Consider the following 22191-nt stretch of genomic DNA (forward strand, 5'->3'; position numbering starts at 1 on the left):
AGTCATAAAAATAATAATAACAGACAATGATGAAATTTCATGGTATCAATGTCAATGGTCTCAAATTTTAGCATTGCTGCAGCAGCCCCTGAGGGTTTGTTAAAAACACATTGTTAAGCTCTCTCCTCAGAGTTCTGATTCAGTAGGTCTGGTGTGTTGCCCACGAATTTGCTTTTTCAAAAACTTTCTTGGTGATGCTGATGTTACCCATGCCTTGAGAGCAAAATGGCCAATAGACTATTAAAGCGATTATTTGTGATTAGTAAACAAAACAACAATAACAAGCAGTATAAAATGCTATTCCTTGCTTTATATTTCTACCTAAGCAATGGCAATTCTAAACAATGCAAATGTTAGATTTATTCTCCCCACCGAGGTTTCAGAGTTCCACTGTGCAGCTTGTTTGAGAGACATGGAGTTGAGAGAGTGAGAGAGAGGGGGAGAGGGAGAGAGAGAGAGAGAGAGAGAGAAACAAAGTTTGAGGAGACTGTGTTTTGACTTTTATTTCAAAAGCATCTATGTTTTCCTGAAGCAAAGGAGACACTGTTGTGCTTGGAAAGGAAGGAGTGAACCATCTCTTGAGAATCTGAGGACTCTAAGGTATTAAAGTCAGATCCCTTTGTCTCTTATGACAGGATTTTATTCTTTTTTATTCAAGTTCTGGACCTCAATATAACATTTATGTTTAAGTGAAGATTTAAACTTCTCTAGAACTCAGGTCCTCTTATGATTAATTTGTGAGCCTAGTCCTAAACTTTGTCTGCTCTCTAGCTGATGGAGATGAATATCTGTTAATAAGCTGCCAACTTTATCATTGGCTATTACTCGGAGCCTTCACTTAATGATTAATTATTCTCAGCTTTTTTTGTCTTTCTCCTCCCCGGTGACCCATTTTTACTCTCTTTAAATTACTATCTCCCCTATATTTATCAAATGACTGATATGTACTATTGCTAGTGCATGCTCTTCCAACAGCATAAAACCACATTTCACTACTGAAGAAAATATTAACGAAGACACTGCTAACACATGCCAGGAGGAAGCACTCTTCAGGCTTAATCCACCAGCGATGGGCTCCTTATTACCAGCCGGCAAGCAGTGATTCAGCGGCAACATCCTGTCTTTGTGGCTGTTTTCAACCTCTCTGGGGAAGAAAAGAAGGCATGATTGAGCGGTCGGAAAAAATAAATTGCAATGCAGTATAAATAAAATGTCAGCTGATTCAGCAGGATACTGAAAACTAGATGATACTTCAGCGATGTGTTGTGTGTGGCAAGAGGGGCAGACCTTTGCACTTTCACAGCGACCAGTCACTGGATACAAAAATGGGTGGAAAATTGGCAAAATAACTTTTTTCAAAAAAGGGCAATACATAAAGCCAAGGCATGACATCAGCTTCATTATAGCATCTGGGAATAATCCTTCCGTGCTGAAGAATCTGGATGGTATATTACATATGCTCTCAACACAGCATATTATGTGATTCAAATAAAAACATTATATTTTCATTAATCCAGTAAGCTTTTATACTGAATTGATTCTTATTATATGCAGACTAATTTCATCTAACTTATAAGAAATGCTCTAATGCCTGATAGTTATGAAAATGGGGTCAGACATATTATATTCATGTACAATTTTTATTATAATACTAAATGAGTTTTCTACAATACCAGTAATTTCTAAAGACAATTTGAGTTTTTCTTTACTTGTAAATATTCTTTTCAGTGTTAAGCAACACATTGAGTACAAGATTTCCTTTTATAAAAATTCAAATTAGTAATATGAACAGGTACATAATTCAGCTATCTTCATTATATATTAAGAGTTCTTAATGCAAACATTATTTCAATATTTAGCATACTTTCAGTTTAAGAATTCACTGTTGTCATGGCTGAAAGGCAAGACCATCCAGACATTTGTTTGAAGGAAACTAAAACATGCAATATATTACTTAATAAATTAAATTCAAATGTCAATCAAATCCAAAGGTTTAAACATAGTCAACTTGTTTGCAAAGTTGATATTTATCCAACAAATAGAGCAAAGAAACATGGTGATAATATACTTGCTAAAAAAGTAATGAGTATAAGTTATCACTCATCATGAATAAAAGAAAACATAGTTTTCACAAAGTGGCTTATGCTGTTTGTAGATTAAAGAGACCATAAAACACACTTTATTGTGCTTAGGGAAGAAACTGGAATTCTAATAAAGTGAAAACATCTTCAGAGTGATGGATATTTGCAGCCTAAATGTGTATTTTATTCAAGAGCAGTCACCCTTGCAACACAAAGACCAATGATGCATTAGAGTGTTTTCCTTCCAAAAGGACTTTGGTTTGAAACAGTGTCCAAACACTGGTTTACGACTGATGGACATGTTCTCACAAAGAAAAGCAACATTAAAACATGGAAAAGATAACTGCTGGGAAAGATAAATGGTAACTTTTATTTTCTTATAATAATTTATGATTTCTTTTTGCAGTGTGTTCCTGAATAAATAAAAGCTTGGAAAGAGAATGTAATTTTTGGCAATGACTGTTGTGTCCTTTTAATAGAGTAAGTAGATCCAATATATTTTAGGGTTTTGATTATTTTAATACAATGTTGTTAGTTTAATTGAGGTGTCTGTTTTAGTATGCTAATTATCATTTGTAACTCTACACGTATATGTAGAAATGTAAAACATTGTTTAAAAAAGTAAACATACTTAAGAGCATTATTTTTACTTAAAACATAAATGTGAATAATTTAAAACAAGTTAACACACATCATTAACTGTAGTTGTATAGACATATTCGTGGGTTATAATTTTTAATACAGTTATACTTGATAGAAACTTTTCTATATCTTACAGGAAACTTTACAGGGCTAAAAATATTGTCTGCCTGAAGTGTTCATTATGACAGATGACATTAAAACTGGATTAAAGCAAACTAGGTTGCCAAATAACATGCTATTTGCAATTGTGTTGAAAGATGGGCACATGACTTCTGAAACACAGGGAGTGCCATTTGTTCTACCAATTGTGAATGTTGCTACTTAAAAAGTCTGAAGAAGATAACTGGGGACAGATGATAGAATCCCTATGTGTAAGCCAAGATTTACATTAGCATATGATGCTGAAAGTTTTCTCAGAAATCTTCCTAAGCACAGCACATTTATAACAGTGTGTTGATAGACCCAGGGATTGAAATCCCTTTGGAAGCTCGGTGAGTGTCAAGTTCCAGACAGCTAATGGATTACAGAATGATATGTGAGTGCAGCATTTTAAACCTTTAATTTTGAAAGTGTCTCATTAATCATTTTTAAACTTTAACAGTTTCATCACTCTCAAAAACCAGTCATGTTAAAATTATGTGAAAAGCCCGAATCATCAACGGGATATAAAATTCACAAATGAAAAAGAATTGATTTTAACACAATCTGATAAAGTAAACATTAAGAAACCTTGAAATGGATGTGGTAAAATATCTGAAAGATGATAGTTCTAAACCTTCATAAGTACAAAAATGAACTGGGCATTCTTATAAATGTTGATTCCAGGATCCAACTACAAACATCCTGTTTTCTTGTGAGGTCCCAGAATACATGTATTTAATAATCATCTCAGGTAATTCTGCTGTGGTTGGCCAGTGGGACAGAGCTCAAGGAATGCTATCTGATCCATCTATTTTAGTTTAAACAACTGGTTTGTATAAAACTCTATCTATACAGGGATCCGTAGATAATATCTATCCCTCCATTTACTACTTTTATGATACCCATTGCCATCTTCTTGCTAGGATTTCTGAAAACAAGATTGTTTTTCTGTACAAAGCTTCCTGATAATTAACATATGCAATAAAATTAATAAAAATATGTAATATTTAGAAAGAGGACACTTTTGTCTCACATAGAGCATAGGAGAGAAGGGGCTAGAAAAAGATGAGAGACAAAAAAGAAAATGAATCCATAAGATGAAGGAAAATAAATTTAAAAAATGTTAAAAGCCCTAAGGAAAGTCTTCCCTATATCTGATAGAGAACATTATCATCTTACCTACTACAAAGGGTCTACCAGTAAGTGTTAGGAGAGATCAGTTAGAGGGAACAGGTAAAGAAATCAGGAATGTGTTTTCTTCTTCTTCTCCCATTGGACCACTTTAGTCAAAATTTATTTATATATTTATCTAATTTTTCATTGATGTGAAAATTAGTTATGAAAAATACATAAAATATAATATATAGCCCTGGCCCTATAGCTCATTGGGTGGAGCATAGTCTCAATAAACAAGGTTGCAAGTTTGATCTTTCACCAAGGCAAATACAAGAATCAACCAATGAATGAATAAATAAGTGCAACAACTAATTGCTCTCTCTCTCTGTCTTTCACTAAAATCAATAAATATATTCTCAGGTGAGGAATTTAAGAACTTAATAAAGAAAATAATGAAAGTGCATAAAATTTGTTAATTTTCTGATTTAAGAGATTACAAATATGGTTGTGTTCACCCACTGGAGAATAGCATATAAATGTTTAGACTAATTTTGAATTTTTATTTTTTTAGTGACACCTAATGAGTTCACATAAGACATCAAGTCTTTTAAACTCTTTTGAGAGTGTAACATATATCCAAGAATTTGCTTCCAAAAGAAACACCAGCTTTTAAAGAAAATTGTTAGGCTTACAAACTCCTAAAATATTGAAATTTTGTCTATAATGGCGTTACAATATAGTTTCAGTAACAATCTCATAATCTTCCCAATTCTGTCACTTTCATAAGGAAAATGTAGAAAATCCACAATAGCCAATTACAGAATTAGGTCATTTAGGACTGGCTGTCATTTATAAAGCCCAAGTCATTTTTAAAAATTGTGCTTAAACTGTGCCAAAAATAAGGGCACATTTATTAAACATGCATTTATATAAATAAAAAGATTATCAGTACAATTTTGGTATTTTCTAAGAAATATAATGGTTATTATATTTCTTTGGTTTTCTTTTTACGAGGAAACTATTTCAGCAGTAATGGAGAGCCATTCAAAATCAAAGTAACATGAGAGACTTCCGGCCAAGATGGAGGAGTGAGTAGATACACTTTGCCTCCTCGCACAACCAAAAGAAGAACAAAGACAAAAGAAAACAAAAAATAACCAGAACTCCCAGAAAACTAAACTATATGGAAGTCGAACAACCAAGGAGTCAAAACAGAAACATTTTTCCAGACTGGCAGGAGCAGAGGAGACAGGCAGCTAGGGTGGAGAAGATCCTAGGAAGGCAAGGGCTAGAGGACCAAGCAGGTGAAGTGGAGGCTGGTGGAGCAGCAGGTCCCATATTTGCTCATGGTTAAACCAGGGTGAACCACTGGGGGTCAAGACAGACCATGCAACTCAGTATTCCAGTGCAGGAAAATAAGGCCTCAAAACTTCTGACTGTAAAAATCTGTAGGGGTTGAGGCAGCAGAAGAAACTCCTAGCCTCATAGAATACTTTGTTAAAGAGACCCACAGGGTTCTAGAATGTAGCCAAAACCATCAGGCTAGGAATCATCCCAGAAGGGCCCAATTTGCTCATGGAGAGCCGAGGAACTGATGCAAGCCAGCCAAGAGCCTACCGGGCTGCACCGTTCCCTCTGGGACACCTAACTCACATACAGCACTACAACACAACAATGTGGTTTGCCCCACCCTGGTGAATACCTAAGGCTCTATCCCTTACTACTTAACAGACATGCTGAGACAAAAATATATGGCCCAAATGAAAGAACAGGTCAAAGCTCCAAAAATAGAACCAAGCAATGAAGAGATAGCCAATCAATCAGATGCAGAGTTGAAAACGCTGGTAATCAAGATGTCCACAGAAATAGTTGAGTATGGTTACAAAATAGAGGAAGAAGTGAAGGCTATGAAAAGTGAAATAAAGGAAAATGTACAGAGAACCAACAGTGATGGGAAGGAAACCAGGACTCAAATCAATGGTTTGGAGCAGTACCAAGAAATAACCTTTCAACCGGAAAAGAATAAAGTGAAAAAAAAAGTCAAAAAAAAAATGAGAAGAAGCTTAGGAACTTCCGGAACAACTTTAAAGGTTCCTGCATCCAAATCATAGGGGTGCCAGAAGGAGCAAAAGAAGAGTAAAAGATTGAAAACTTATTTGAAAATACGATGGAGAATTTTCTTAATTGGGAGATTAGGAGAAATACACTTCCGGGAAGTATAGAAAGCTTAGAGTGTCCCAAAGAAGTTGGACCCTGGAAAGCACACACCAAGACACATTATAATCACATTAACCAAAATTAAAGATAAGGAGAACATCTTAACAGCAAGAAAAGGAGGCAGTTACCTACGAAGGAGTTCCCATAAGACTATCAGCTGATTTCTCACAAGAAACCTTGGAGGCAAGAAGGGGCAAGAAGGAAATATTCAAAGTCTTGAAAGGTAAGGACCTAGATCCAAGATTACTCTATCCAGCAAAAGTATCATTTAGAATGGAAGGGCAGATAAAGTGCTTCCCGGATGAGGTCAAATTGAAAGAGTTCTTCACCACCAAGCCCTTATTATATGAAATGTTAAAGGGAATTATCTAAGAAAAAGAAGATGATCAAAAACATGAACAGTAAAGTGACAACAAATTCACAAGTATCAACAAGTGAACCTAAAAAACAAAAACAAAACAAAAAAACACCCCCAAAATCAACCTAAGCAAACAATTAGAACAGGGACAGAATCACAGAAATGGAGATCACATGGAGGGTTATCAGTGGGGAAGGGGAGGGCAGATAATGGGGGGAAGGTCAGGCAATAAGAAGCATAAATGGTAGGCACAAAATAAACAGGGGGAGGATAAGAATAGCATGGGAAATGAAGAAGCCAAATAACTTATATGTATGACCCATGGATATGAACTAATATGTGAAATGCTGGTAGGAGTGAGGGGCAAGATGGAGGAGAATAAAGGGGAGAATAAAATGGAACAACAGTAATAACATAATCAATAAAATATATTAAAAATAAAAAAATCAAAGGGATATGAAAACATAAATCTCAGTACTGAAATACAGGATGTATAACACCAGATATGTTTTATTGTTTAGTTTATATGTTACAATAATATGATATGTATAAACATGAAGTGGATAATAATTTAGGAAAATATATACTACTTGGGAAATGTATGTATTTACCACTTCTATAGTTCAATATGGTATTTTTTCATTTGTATATATTAGTTCATTGTATAACTTGTCCTTGTGTTTTAAAAAATACCTGAAATGCCCTAGTTAAAAAAGAAGACTAATATAAGGTATTAATTGTTCTGTCTCATAAAAAGAAGAGTAAATGAAGGTATTCATATCCACCAAATAAATGTAATATTTACAAAATATTACAACTAAGAAAATTTGTATTTACAGCAGGCTATATGTATAGTGAATATATATATATATATATATGTGTGTGTGTGTGTGTGTGTGTATATATATATATACATACATACACACACACACTTTCTATCAGCTTTTAATTACTGTGCTCTTCCCATATGTCAGGCACTATTGGAATTAATGTTTCTGTTATATTATTTAGTTCTTTTTCAAGCTCCATCAAGCTGATATGATTTTCATTATACTCATTTATATATGAAGAACCTGACTCAATGGAAGCTTCATTATTTTGCTCTAGGTAATAGAGCTAGAGAAATTTAGAGCCAGGATATAAACTGGAGAAGCAGGACTACAGAAGTTACATCCTTATTACTACATTATATGTGTGCATACTCCTAGAGAAAATCGCTAAGCAGATATTTATAAAGTATTAGAAGTTAATGTGACAAAATAGTTACCACAGATAATTTTTCAGTTCCGAAGAGGGATAGGATATGTAATATCTTTCTTTAGTAAGATGGTAAGTCTATANATATATATACATACATACACACACACACTTTCTATCAGCTTTTAATTACTGTGCTCTTCCCATATGTCAGGCATTATTGGAATTAATGTTTCTGTTATATTATTTAGTTCTTTTTCAAGCTCCATCAAGCTGATATGATTTTCATTATACTCATTTATATATGAAGAACCTGGCTCAATGGAAGCTTCATTATTTTGCTCTAGGTAATAGAGCTAGAGAAATTTAGAGCCAGGATATAAACTGGAGAAGCAGGACTACAGAAGTTACGTCCTTATTACTACATTATATGTGTGCATACTCCTAGAGAAAATCGCTAAGCAGATATTTATAAAGTATTAGAAGTTAATGTGACAAAATAGTTACCACAGATAATTTTTCAGTTCCGAAGAGGGATAGGATATGTAATATCTTTCTTTAGTAAGATGGTAAGTCTATATTATTTCCAGAAGTAATAACATTTATTTATTTCAAATCATTACTATGCTTTTTGTCTCTACCATAAGAGACTAGCTTTTAGCAGATCATTCATTCAAGCATGAACAGCTAGAAAATCTGTACAAAATGTACAAAATACCTCTTTGGACACATCAGGGAGCTTCCAAACAATGAAGACTTCATGAACAAGAGACCCAAAGAAGGAAAATGAAAGACACGTTCAACCACCATTCCTCCTGGAAGACTTCACTGATTTACAGAATGCCCTGTGTGGCTGAGGAGATGAACAGACCTTGAAGTAGTGCATACCATAAAAAATCATGAGTTAAAATTTAGGATTCCCCAATAGTAAAGTGTCTGGGTAAACAACTGCAAGTCAGAGGTATACAAGCTTGGCGAATTAGACATAGACCAGACTACATAGAGACTGATAACCCCATTCAATTTATATCACTTGCTGATTGAGTGAACTTGGTCTACTTTTAGCCTAACTTCCTGATTTTTAACCTAAGCTTCCTGGTGGAACCATGGACAAACTCCAAAATTGTGTGGAGGGAGCTATCATCATCAGAGTTTCTGTTTTGCTCTATTTTGATACTTAATTTAAAATTTTATTAAAAATCAGTGGGTTTATATTATTAACATTGTTTCTATGTGCTCAAGTGCCAGACATGTCGCATGAGCCAGGGCACTGCAATCTGTGTGGATCAAAACCCTACTGGTCACACATTACTCTTAAGAGTTTCAGTAATTGCAATGCGATTGAACTTGTCACCTTGCTCACTACCAGCAATATTGTCTTTATTAATCTCTGGCCAGCAAGATATTCAGTTCCAAAATCCCATTTTGCCCTTCTGTTCTCTAGGACCACTTCCGGTACCAATAGTCATAGCTTGATTTTTCCAGAAGCAGGCTTTGACAAAAGATTGAAGTAGTTTATTAGAGAGGTGTTTGTCCTTAAGAAACACCAATGAGAAGGGACGTATGCATGAAGGAGTATAAGCTCACCTAATGGAGAAACTTACCACTGGAGCTTAACATCACTGGGGAAACCTGAGAAGTGCTGTAGGAAATGCTCCTCAGAGTATTCCTGCTGAGAAGCAAGAAGATGGAACATCTGTGCACAAGCCACGATATATTGTTGAGTGTGAGCTGTTCCCAGTGCCCTCAGAGAATGCTCCTTTCCTCAGGTCTAGCTTGACTTCACACAAAGCCTGAGGGGTCCCACAGCTAGTAGCAGACCTCGAAAGGAGTGCTGGCAATTGAAAGATGGGTCAGTATATACTGAAATAGTAGTTGTAAGGGCTGTGTGTGGGGGTTCCATAGGGATAGAGCCTGTTCCACATCCCAAATGTACAGATCCGTGCATTGTTGCCCTTGTATTACATTTGACAAGTGGATTTAATCAGCCATAGGTAGTCCACTATGCAAGAGCTACCTATTCAGAAATTTGACTGATGTGCCCTGGCTGGTGTAGCTCAGAGGATTGAGTGCAGGCCTGTGAACCGCACGATTGCGGTTCGATTCCCAGTCAGGGCACATGCCTGGGGTTGCAGGCCAGTTCCCAGCAGGAGACTCACGAGAGGCAACCATACATTGATATTTCTCTCCTTCTCTCCTTCCCTTCCCCTCTGATATCTTACAATACCTTGTCACATAAGCTGACTGAAGCTGCCAATGGCACTAAAATTTTGTTTTCACTCTTTATCTCTAAAGTTACAAGTTCTTAAAGATTTATTTGCCTTTGAATTTAAAGCAGGCAAAAATATAACCAGGTATATTATCATGTCATAAAATTAATTACCATTCTCTTGCCCTCAAACATTATTATTCATGATGTCAGGCATTTATTTATATAGACAGTTAAAAATTTTAATATTTTTCCAGATATCATGGCACTGCATATGAAAAGTTGAAACAGATACAGCCTAAGTAATATGACACTGCAATACTATATTTTGGATACAGTAAAGGTTTGGATTTAAAAAAGAGCAGAAATAATAAAACATTGTCACATGAGATGTTTCCAACAGGATTTGCCAATGAATTGGATTGTAGGGAGAAAAGGAAATAAAGGTATTAAAAGTGATTTTTTGGTTTGCACCTTGGAGAACGGTAGTGCCCATTACTAAAGTACTGAGAAGGCTGGGAGAACAGTGAAAATCGAGTGATGGGAAAATGTAGAAACCTTTCTGCTGGCCTGAATTTTGGCATCTAAGTGTATATTTCAAGGAGGCAGAAACAGAAATTCAAATTTGTTTTAAATTTAAAATATAAATTTAAGAGATTGCTTTAAGGCCATTAGCCTCTATGAGACATTGTAGTGAACCAAACTCAAAACCTAGTCCTTCAAAATTAGGAATTCTACCAATGAAGGAAACAATAGAAAAAAATGGAGTTCTAAAAAGTGACCATAGGGTGAGTAGAAAAATATGGTGTTGACAACTTTTTTAAGTAGCTTCACTGGATATATAAAGAAGAGAAAATCTCTTTCACATTCAATAAAATGGGATGTTTTCCATTAGATGTAGTTTTTTCAAGTTTTTATAATACTCCTGAAAACAAAAGTGCTGCCCCTCTAGAAGAATAGTTGCTATCTGTTCCCTCTGAGCAAAGCATTATTTACAAATAAATAATTGAGTAAATATGCAGAGGTGCATTCAACTGGAACTGAAAAGCTTCACTTGATTTAAAGAAAAAAAGAAAGAACAATAGAGATAATCAAGAGACATTTTACATGGGAAATTTTGTGTAATTGCTTGTTGTTGAAATAGTAACATCATTATTATATATATATTTTTACATTACAATACATAGTACACCATTTTCAGGAGTGTCCAAACTTTTGGCATCTCTGGGCCACACTGGAAGAAGAGTTGTTTTGGGCCACATATTAAAAATATTGTGAAATGTAACCACAAAAAAATCTCATAATGTTTTAAGAAAACTTACAATTTTGTGTTGGGCTGCATTCATAGCCATCCTGGGCCACACATGTGCCCCTCAAGGTGAGGTTTGGACACTCTTGCTAGATATTTGAAAATTGAACCTAATTTAGATCTACTCAGACACAGCAAACTTTTGTGAATTTATTGATATCATAATTGTTGGGAACAAGAAAAATAGTCTCAGCCCCAAGGAGCCTGAATCCCTAGCAAACATCCTGTAAGTTGATTGCAATCTGTTTAGTTTCAAAATTTTCCTTTCAGTTGAGACAGACCCCACCCTGTTCCCGCGTGCCGGCTCTATAAGCCAATAGCTAACTGCCACGTCATCTGTGCAATGCTTGCTTGCTTGCCTTTATATAAGGACTTAGCTGTAAGCGCTATGTGTGACTCTCGTTTGCAGCCCTTGTGGGCACTGTGTCGCTGGACACTGTGAGAGTTCACCCCTGCGCAGGTTAAACTTGGCCAATAAAGTAACATCTTTGGAACCCTGAAAGTCTCCGACATTTGTTCTCGCGGTTGGTGGATTCAACAATAATCATTTCTAATGTGTTGAGACAATAGTCCAGTTATATAACAGTACACACACTATATTGCAAATATTATTAATACAAATAAATGCATGCACTTGTGTTTTTGCATTCACACAAATGAACACATGCAGAGTTCTACTTCTCTTTGAATGGTCTTTCTTGCCACAACCCTCAAACCCAGATAAAAAAATTGTGTTTTAGTTCTTTGACTTTCCTGCCTTTCCCTGTTGCTGATGATATACCTTTTCCCACTTCCCTATTCCCTTTAGAATCCAGCTATCTAATGTACAAATATGGTTAGTGGTGGTAAATGCAACCAATTGTTCTCTGTTAATTCATTAGCTAGATAATGTGTTACCTCTCCAAGGAAATGTGCTGCCTAACTCTCTCTATGCATCTCCTACCAAAAGCACACTGGGGAAAGCACTAATGATGGGTATTTAAAAAGATCCAACTGGGAGTTAATTTATTCAAGGGAGACTTTTTAGAGTCCTTTAAATCACAGTATAGAGTAGCTGCCTGCTCCAATAATCCATAAATCAGTCCCATATGCTACAAGTTGCTCAAAGAATGAGAATTTTTCTGTTTGACTTTTTCCTGAGGATGAGAGCAAACTAAGTGCTTTTGTTATTATTAGTGGTAATGTTTTTCACTATCAAGATTTTAATAAATAGGATTAGACTAGAAATTTCAATGATACGGTAGATTTATAAAGAGGTTTCTTTCTTTAATCATGTGTAATGATCTATGCAGCATGGCTAAATATAGAATGGAAAATAATCTTCTTTAATTGAATTTTGATTAATAGGGAACCGATAATCATCCTCATGTTTTAAGACTTGGCTGTATTAATTATTATTTGAGAAGAATGGGTCAATAGAAGGATAATGGTTATATCAATAGTTTTATTTTACTGTATATGCTTCCTAATTGCTGTATTTCCTCTACTTTCAGAATTTTAATCATCATCTCTATGCAAATGATCCCTCATCTGAATTCAGGGAATTTTATTTTTCAAACTGTGCCTGAATAATCCATTTATATGTCTCACCAGAAACTTATGCACAATACGGATAAAACTCATAACATTTTTTTAAAAAATATAGCTTTATTTAGCATACCTAAAACATAAAAACAAAACAACTTACCTAGTATAAACATAAAAATAGTTAGATGTCATAATTTAATGAAAGACCAAGTGTTTTAAAATGTGAAATATTATAATAAAATATGTGCTACTTACACAGAATGAAGTTAAAGCAACCTCCACAGTTATCATATGAGATCATCAATCTTGAGGTCATAATTAACAATGAGTCAAACACAGCATCAGACTTTGTACTGTTCAAAAGGAAAACAAGCAATCACTTCATTTACTTTAAACAGATACAAGTCACTGTGGCATTCAAAGCAGAGAGACAGATAATGTGAGTTCTAAGATTCTAGACATAAACACGACATGGAATTTAGCAAACCCATCCCACTGGAAGACCTACCATTCAGCCCATTCTTTCATTCGAATGTGCACTGGTTGATTCAATTTAGTCACTGCTAAAGGAAAGTACTAAATATATCGCCGAAAATAAAGCTTTATGAAAATGATTAAAATATAGTGACCAAATATCCCAGTATATATCAGCCTGTTCCTCTTCTGTCACCGGCCTCAAAACTATATTGAACTGACTTAGAGGCTTTGCAAAGAAATTGCAGACAAGTTGTAACATTGAGTGAATCAGCAGACCGTTGTTAAGAACATCCGATCAGCAGAATCCTGGAGGACGGAAGTTACAAAACACAGCATCAACCTTTTAGAAGTTTTACAGTAGCAGTGTGAGAAGGTTCCAGGTCATACTGTCGTGAATTTTTTTTAATTTTAATGATATGTATGAGACCAAGCATATATATCATTACGGGAGTAATGGCTGTTATGGGAGTATGTATAGCAGACAGGTATAGTTAAGAAACAACTTTATTTTGAGCAGGAAGAATGACAGCACATCACTTAACGGCTATATTGTAGTTTGAATCCTGCTTTGATAATTCCATGAATTGTAATGATGGCGTACAGAATTATTGACAAACCGATGGGAAAGTCATTTTACCTAGGGCAAAGGAGCCCAAATCTCAAACCTGAAAGAAAGGAATACAAGCCTGTCAGACCTAAATGACCTAATCACTTTTCCAGTGATGATCCTCATGACCATGACAGGGCTAACAGAAGAGAGAGCACATCTCTTAGACCTTCGGATTCAGCACGTGCTGCCCAGCGCCATCCACGGAAATAGCAGAGGCAGCCCTAAGTGAAAACACCTGGAGAGGGGAGCGTGCACTACGACATACACCAGCAGATCAGATATAACTCAGTTCCATTGCCAAGAAAAGCAAGAAGGAAAGCCCAGTTTAACAATTCCGTTAGCAATACACATGCAAGATGTCATAAAGTGATTTCTCAAGAAACTGTAGTTGATCCTGTATCTTTAAGCTGCCAAAGTTCCTATGACTGACAGTACTATGGTGATAGCCAGAGGAAAAAGGGGGTGGGGATAGGTGGAGGTGGGACAAAGGGGGAAGAATGCAGATGGAAAGAGACTTTATTTGGGGCAAGGGGTGCACAGTGCGGTGTGAAAGTGATGTTTTGTTGAGTTTTACACTTGAAACCTGTACGATTTTGTTAACCAATGTCACCTCAGTAAACTCTATTAAAAATGAAAACAATGATATGTCCATTTTTTTCAAAAATTATCTTTGAATAAACCAATAGCAGACTATTTGTCTGTATAAGAACTTACTAAAAGAGCCTCAAAGAAAAGAAAACATAGTTAAAATGTACCCCTGGAATCTAAAATGCAACTTAGTAGCCAACAAGAATTCTGTTTTGTTTGTTTTGGGGGTTTTTTTTGGATGGTGAGGAAGTAACTAGAGAGAGTCATGCCTTCTTCATGGGCCCTGTAGAAAAGCTGATAGTACATCTACCACCTCCAGGCAAGGGAGACAGCTCTGTTACTAATTAGGACATGCACTAACTGAAGGGAATATTTAAATTATGTTTTTATAGATTTCTTTTTGAAATATTTGGGACTTCAAAAGCTGATGAAAGAAGAAATTGACCAAATTCAAGTATCAGTTATTTTTTCTATAAATGTCATAATCAGAGAAAGAGGAGAAATCTTCATGAAACAACTAATCTAGCAATACAGTCAAATGAGAGTAAAAACATGGACCTGGCCTGTAGACATTTTTTAGAGGGATTTTATTTTTGTACTCTTAAATGAAGGTTAATTGTGTACATAACATCCCAGAGTCAGCAAACTCAAATTTATTCCCCCAAAACAAACAAAGCACAAGCTCACACTTTCCATTTATATGCCATTTATTTGTTTGTTTGTTTATGACAGTTGTTCAAGTACAGTTGTCCACATTTTCCCACCACCAATTTTCCCTACCCCACCCCCACTTCCCACCCTCAATCCCACCCCCGTTTGGCTTTGTCCATGGGTCCTTTATACTTGTTCATTACATCCCTTCCCTTTTTTTCCCTGTTATCCCCACCTTTCTCCCCCTTGGTTATGTCACTTCCTTTTTTATTTCCATGTCTCTGGTTACATTTTGCTTGCTTGTTTGTTTTGTTGATTAGGTTCCACTTATAGGTGAGATCATATGGTATTTGTCTTTCACCACCTGGCATATTTCACTTAACATAATATTCTCCAGTTCCATTCATGCTGTTGCAAAGGGTAGGGCCTCTTTCTTTCTTTCTACTTCATAGTATTATTTGAACGTACCATAGTTCTTTTATCCACTTGTTTACTGGTGGGAACTTCGGTTGCTTCCAGCACTTGGCTTTGCCTTTCAATCAATGTAACTTGGAGCCTTCTATATAAGCCAGAGTTCATAAGACATTTTACTTTGCTTTTGTAATGTTGATGTTTACAGATATATGGTTATTTATGCAGATGTAATATAACAATAATGTGATAAAGTCTTTTTTCCATTTTAAGCAGACATAAAACTCCAAATATGGTAACTTTGTGTTAGTTTAAATAAAGAGACCAAATTTAAAAAAAATATCTTGCTCTTCTCTTTGCAAGTAAATCTCTCCCTGACCCCATCTTCCTCAGTGATTTTTCCTCTTTGACAATTCTACAGATTCCTATAAAACGTTCAAGTGAATTAAGCTACCGGACCTAACCCAATTTTGTTTTTTCAACAGGGCCAGTAAAGGCTGCTTGCCCTAGGGCTGTTCACCCCAAAGGAGTTGTAATGACCACACAGTTCTTAAATGTGATGACTGGATTTTTTACTATTCAAATGTGACCCTAAAACTAATCATTTGAAACCACATAAATAGCCATGAAACTATTAATTGTAATGTAAATATTTATATCCAAGAAGCATTAAGTTAATATTTTCAGTGTTTGCAATATTTGATAGTGACTGAAAATATACAACAATAAAATTTTGCAGACAGTGCCTTGACTGGCTTTAAAATATTTTAAAATTTAATTATTTGAATTCAATAATTCAAATAATTAAATTTTGTGATTTAAATCTTTTCAATTTTGAAAAACTGAAAGATTTCATATTCATTGACAAGAATTCTGTTTTTGTTGTTGAAATTTCATTAAATGTGATGATAAATATTTATGAGGTCAATCTGTTTATTTAATTTTTAAATTTATGTTTAGCAATAGTACTTTGCTTTTTCTGGTTAAAAATAATGTAGCATTTACTTTTATATGTTATTACTTATTGCTTTTCAATGTTTTCTTCTTTTTCCTTATATATTTAAAACATTCCACCTAAAAATTAATATTCAAATATATATTGTGAATTTTGAGGCAATATTTTACCTTTGTTCTTATAAAATATATATTGTGTTTTTAAAGATGTGGATATTAAAATAGTCTAAAATCTCCTCTAAGAAGTGAGAATATTACAAACGATATTTTTAAAGTTAAATACATATCTTATTACCCTGTACACATTGTTGTTTGTAATGGGAAGTTCTACCAACATTCAAGTACAAAATAATAATGTTCCCTGATATTAATTTATTGATATAGCCTTTAACTTTTCAGTGCATTTTCTGAAAGAAAAATAAAAGCCTGTTTGTTCCTCTTTTTGTTTTTTAATTTCTATGAAATTACAGTATACAAAACAGAAAAATGTAATGCATGCTGATTACCCAACATTGGTGTTTTAAAACCCTGAGATTTCTAAATAATTTTTTTATGATTGAACTGATCTTAATGGTAAAATCTGAGCAAAGTATAAATATATACATATATCCATCCACACATATATAATACATACAGATATAACACTTTAGTCATTATATCCAAAGTCATATATGAAAGAAACAACAGAATAAAAACAAGAAAGACTTAAAAATAGTTAAAAAGGCATAACATATAATTTGAACTAAAAAATGTCCTTAAGTATCAGGCATAATTTATACTGGAATCCATCATGTTTATTAAAATTCTGTAACATTACTTTATGACATTACATAATTATTTTTGCAACTGATATGAAGTTAAAGTATAAAATTTATGTTAAAGTATTTCAGGTTTAATGGGTTATAAAGCTTTACTTGTATAAGATGCTGATAAGAACATTAATGTTAACAATAATAATAAAATATGCAGGTGATAGAACATCTCTGAGGGAAAAGGTAATGAATAGAACATTCTTTGTTTTTTAAAAATGACTGATGTGCAAAAATCGTTTCTTGAGGCACTTATTTCTGGACCTACTCACCTACTTTTAGGAAACACCTTTTTTTAGGGTTATTATGTGGGTTTTAGAAGGCACCAGGAGTACATTCTGTCCACTTAAAAGAGTAGAAGCAGAAATCCTCTTCAGCAAAGTTTTTCATCTAAGATTATTTGCATTAGAAAACAAATTGAGCTTCCAGTGTATGGATTTCTCAAAAATTCCCTCAGCACACAGTAAGAACATTCTGGCTACATTTATTTCTATGCACAAGAGCAAAAGAATGAGAGAACATTGAGGCCATTAAAACACAAGCAACAGTGACAAAAACCTCAACTCTTTCTACTTCCAAGTATGTGGACTATGAGCTATGTCATTTGAAATACCCTGTGGTGATGTGCTAGGGCCATGATGGCTTGTACCTACCAGAAAGCTTAATGTTTCAATTTCCTGTGGTTTAACACCACCTTAAAGTTGTCAGATATCAAATAGTTCACCCGATTCGATGAGTTGCTAGCATTTAGCATCTACATGTGCATTTAAATACTAGTTTTGTAGTAAAAGTTGATGTCTTTTTCTTTTTTTCCTCTGCATTAAACATTATAGATGCAACCACACTAGATATTTACTATTTAATGTATTTCTACCTATTTCACCAGTAATATGGGTCAAACTGCCTTAATAGGGCTATGCATCCATTAGGTAGAAATACCAAATAGTGGCTGATGATAAGGATAGAATAGCACTGTCCACTCAGAGAAATGAGCAAAATAAGGTTTTCTGTGTGAGCTCTGTACCCATTTATTAGAGAACCAAACACCTGGGTCTGACGGTCTGTGCAGCAGAGTTCTGTCTCTACCCAGGACTACGTAGTGCTAATGAATGGAATCAGTGCTCTTTTTTTTTAAATATAATTTTTATTTAATTCTTGTTCACATACAGGTTTCTGTCTTATATTCCCAACCCTGCCCACCCCCCGCCCCATGCTCCCCGCCTCCCTCCCCTTTCCACCCCCCACCCTTAGTTATTGTCCATGTGTCCTTTATACTTGTTCATGTGAGTCCATTCCCTTTTCCCCTATAATTCTCTCCCCTCTCCCCTCTGGACCCTGTCAACCTGTTCCATATTTGAGTGTCATTGGTCGTATTTTGCTTGCATGTTTGTTTTGTTGTTTAGATTCCTGTTAACGGTGAGATCATATGATATTTGTCTTTCACCGCCTGGCTTATTTCGCTCATCACACAAAAGCCCTGGACCAGATGGTTTCACAGGAGAATTCTACAAAGCGTTTAAGGAAGAGCTAACCCCTATTCTTCACAGACTGTTCCAAAAAATCCAAAAGGAGGGAAAACTCCCCAACTCTTTTTATGAAGCCAGCATCACCCTAATTCCAAAGCCAAATAGAGACACAACAAAGAAAGAAAATTACAGGCCAATATCACTGATGAACATAGATGCTAAAATCCTCAACAAAATATTGGCAAATCGCATCCAACAATACATCAAAAAGGTCATACACCACAACCAAGTGGGATTCATCCCAGGGATGCAAGGATGGTTCAATATGTGCAAATCAGTAAATGTAATACACCACATAAACAAAAGCAAACACAAAAACCACATGATCCTATCAATAGATGCGGGAAAAGCTTTTGATAAGGTACAACACCCATTTATGATAAAGGTACTCAGCAAAGTGGGAATAGAGGGAGCATTCCTCAACATAATAAAGGCCATATATGAAAGACCTACAGCCAACATCATACTCAATGGGCAAAAACTAAAAGCTTTTCCACTAAGATCAGGAACAAGACAAGGTTGTCCACTTTCACCACTTCTATTCAATATAGTATTAGAAGTTCTAGCCACAGCGATCAGACAAGAAAAGGAAATAAAAGGCATCCAAATCGGAAAGGAGGAAACAAAACTGTCATTGTTTGCAGATGACATGATAGTGTACATGGAAAATCCTATAGACTCTACCAAAAAACTGCTGGAACTAATAAATGAATTTGGCAAAACAGCGGGATACAAAGTCAATATCCAGAAATCAAAGGCATTTTTGTATACTAACAATGAATCAGCAGAAGCAGAAATCAAGAAAAAAATCCCATTCGATATAGCAAAAAGAAAAATAAAATATCTGGGAATAAACCTAACCAAGGAGGTAAAAGACCTGTATGCAGAAAACTACACAACACTGAAGAAAGAAATCAAGGAAGACACAAATAAATGGAAACATATACCGTGTTCATGGATTGGAAGAATTAACATCATCAAAATGTCCATACTACCCAAAGCAATTTACAGATTCAATGCAATACCTATTAAAGTACCAATGGCGTATTTCACAGACATAGAACAAACACTTCAAAAATTTATATGGAACCATAAAAGACCCCGAATAGCAGCTGCAATTTTGAGAAAGAAGAACAAAGTAGGAGGGATCACAATACCTGATATCAAACTGTATTACAAGGCCACTGTAATCAAAACAGCCTGGTACTGGCATAAAAACAGGCACATAGACCAATGGAATAGAACAGAGAGCCCGGAAATAAACCCAAATCTCTAGAGTCAATTAATATTCAACAAAGGGGGCAATAACATAAAATGGAGTAAAGACAGCCTTTTCAACGAATCAGTGCTCTTTTAAAAGAGACCCCAGACAACTCTCTCTCCCCTTCCCCCATGTGACAACACAATGAGAAGGCAGCAGTCTGCCATCCAGGAGAGAACTCTAGCCAGCAACCGACAGCCCCAGCACCCTGATCTTGAACTTCCAGCTTCCAGAACTGTAAGAAATAAATTTCTATGCTTTCTAAGTAACCCAGTTTATAGTACTTTGTTACAGCAGCTGGGACTAAGACAATGGCTATGTATATTCAGGTACGCTATCTCCACAATAACCTAATACTGAGTTTCAGTACAAGATATAAGAAAGCCACATATTGTATATAGTTATCATATTTTTTGGACTATAAGATGCACCCCCCCAAATTTGGGAGGATTAATGGTTGTTAATGCTGCTGTTGAGTTCTGTTTACATTTACATTGGTGAAGTATTATGTTATTTATGTTATTAAATATTTTACCACATTTTTGCTTTAATTTTTTTCCTGTTCTCCTGCTCTAAAACCTAGGTGGGCCTTATGGTCCAAAAAATATCATGTGACTCAATGTGCTTCAATCAGATTCTGTCTCTCTCTCCTAGGAATCAACAGTTGAGTTGACTATAGATGGAAGGCAGTTAAAGCTGAGTCACTCTGAACACAGCACCTGAAAGAGTACGGAAACCAGTTTTTCCTTACACAGATTTTATGTCCTTTCTGAGACATAATGTAATATGTTTACATTATGTTTAATGTTTTAATGTTTATATTTAATGATTTATCTATATTCATTGAAGGTTTTCTGGTTCTCTGTCATTCCAATTATTTATTTTCTTCTCAGGAAACCGTACTTTCTGTTACTTAAACCCAAAGCATCCCAACCAACACAATATACCATAGAACAGAATCTCATTATTTTTTAACTAAATGCTCCTTAAATTTCTTCAGTTAATGCTTATTAAGCACTTACTATATAGGCGCAACTATAAACTAGAAAGTCAACTTAATGCCATAAATGGAGAAGAAGTCATGAGGCTAATATGAAAGAAACTTACAATAAAAAAAGCTGCATTTAATTAATAAACATGGCCCTGGCTGGTGTAGCTCAGTGGACTGAGCACCGGACTGTGAAGCAAAGGGTCGCTGGTTCGATTCCCAGTCAGGGCACATGCCTGGGTTGCGGGCCAGGTCCCCAGTAGGGGCCACGTGAGAAGCAACCACACATTGATGTTTATTTGCCTTTCTTTCTCCCTCCTTTCCCCTCTCTTGAAATAAATAAATAAATAAAATCTTTATACCTAACAAGCATGAAGTTAACTATATTAACAAATAATTGCTAAACCCCTATTTTGAGTCAGCTTAATCTAATATTTTGTGACTAGGCAATTTACTTAATCTAATCTTTTGTGACTAGGCAATTTACTTGAAAAACAGATGCTTGGTGTTAAGGGATAATCTAGAAATACATGATTGTAAAATTAGAGTGTTTAGGTATGGATCTAGTATGATTTCAGTTAAAAACTACTTTATATCACAGGCATTCTTTAGATACTTATTGTATATTCCAGAATTTTAAATATAGCTTATACTAAAACCACATGTAAGGCTGGCCACATGTTAAAAATTTAATGGAATAATGAAAAAATAAAATTGCTTTCATAATATTATGTAATGTTTCCCAGACCAAAATATAGGAATTATCTAATATTATCTTACCTCAATATTATAATTTCACACTTTTGACTTGCAGCAGTGGGGAAGAACTCCAATGTAGTAATTAAAAAATAGCTTATATGGTTGAACACATCTCCATTTGCAGTTATCAGAGTGTTTTTGTGCCTCTGAAATCCTACAGACCCACTTTCCTAAAGGGAAGGAAAACCAGAGAAGTGAGGCAACCTCCTGGCATGGTTTTCCTTTGAAAGATTTGCTCTGAGAAGAGTTGTTACCACTAGAAGTGGAGGTCCTGCAGTGTTCGTCCCAAGGAGAGTTTTGTGAGACCCACACAGGAGGACAGAGTTCTGTGGTAAACTTTATTAATGATGTAAACTTTAG

General features: G+C 35.1%; 1 pseudogene; it reads left to right on the top strand.

The window, feature by feature from the left end:
- The first annotated feature begins 14541 nt into the window (after positions 1-14541).
- LOC118998852 (sentrin-specific protease 6-like) lies at positions 14542-15088 on the top strand (annotated as a pseudogene).
- Positions 15089-22191: the final 7103 nt, after the last annotated feature.

Source organism: Sturnira hondurensis, unplaced genomic scaffold (assembly GCF_014824575.4).
Source record: "Sturnira hondurensis isolate 20B ecotype Veracruz unplaced genomic scaffold, ASM1482457v3 Scaffold0014384, whole genome shotgun sequence".
Taxonomy (NCBI): Eukaryota; Metazoa; Chordata; class Mammalia; order Chiroptera; family Phyllostomidae; genus Sturnira; species Sturnira hondurensis.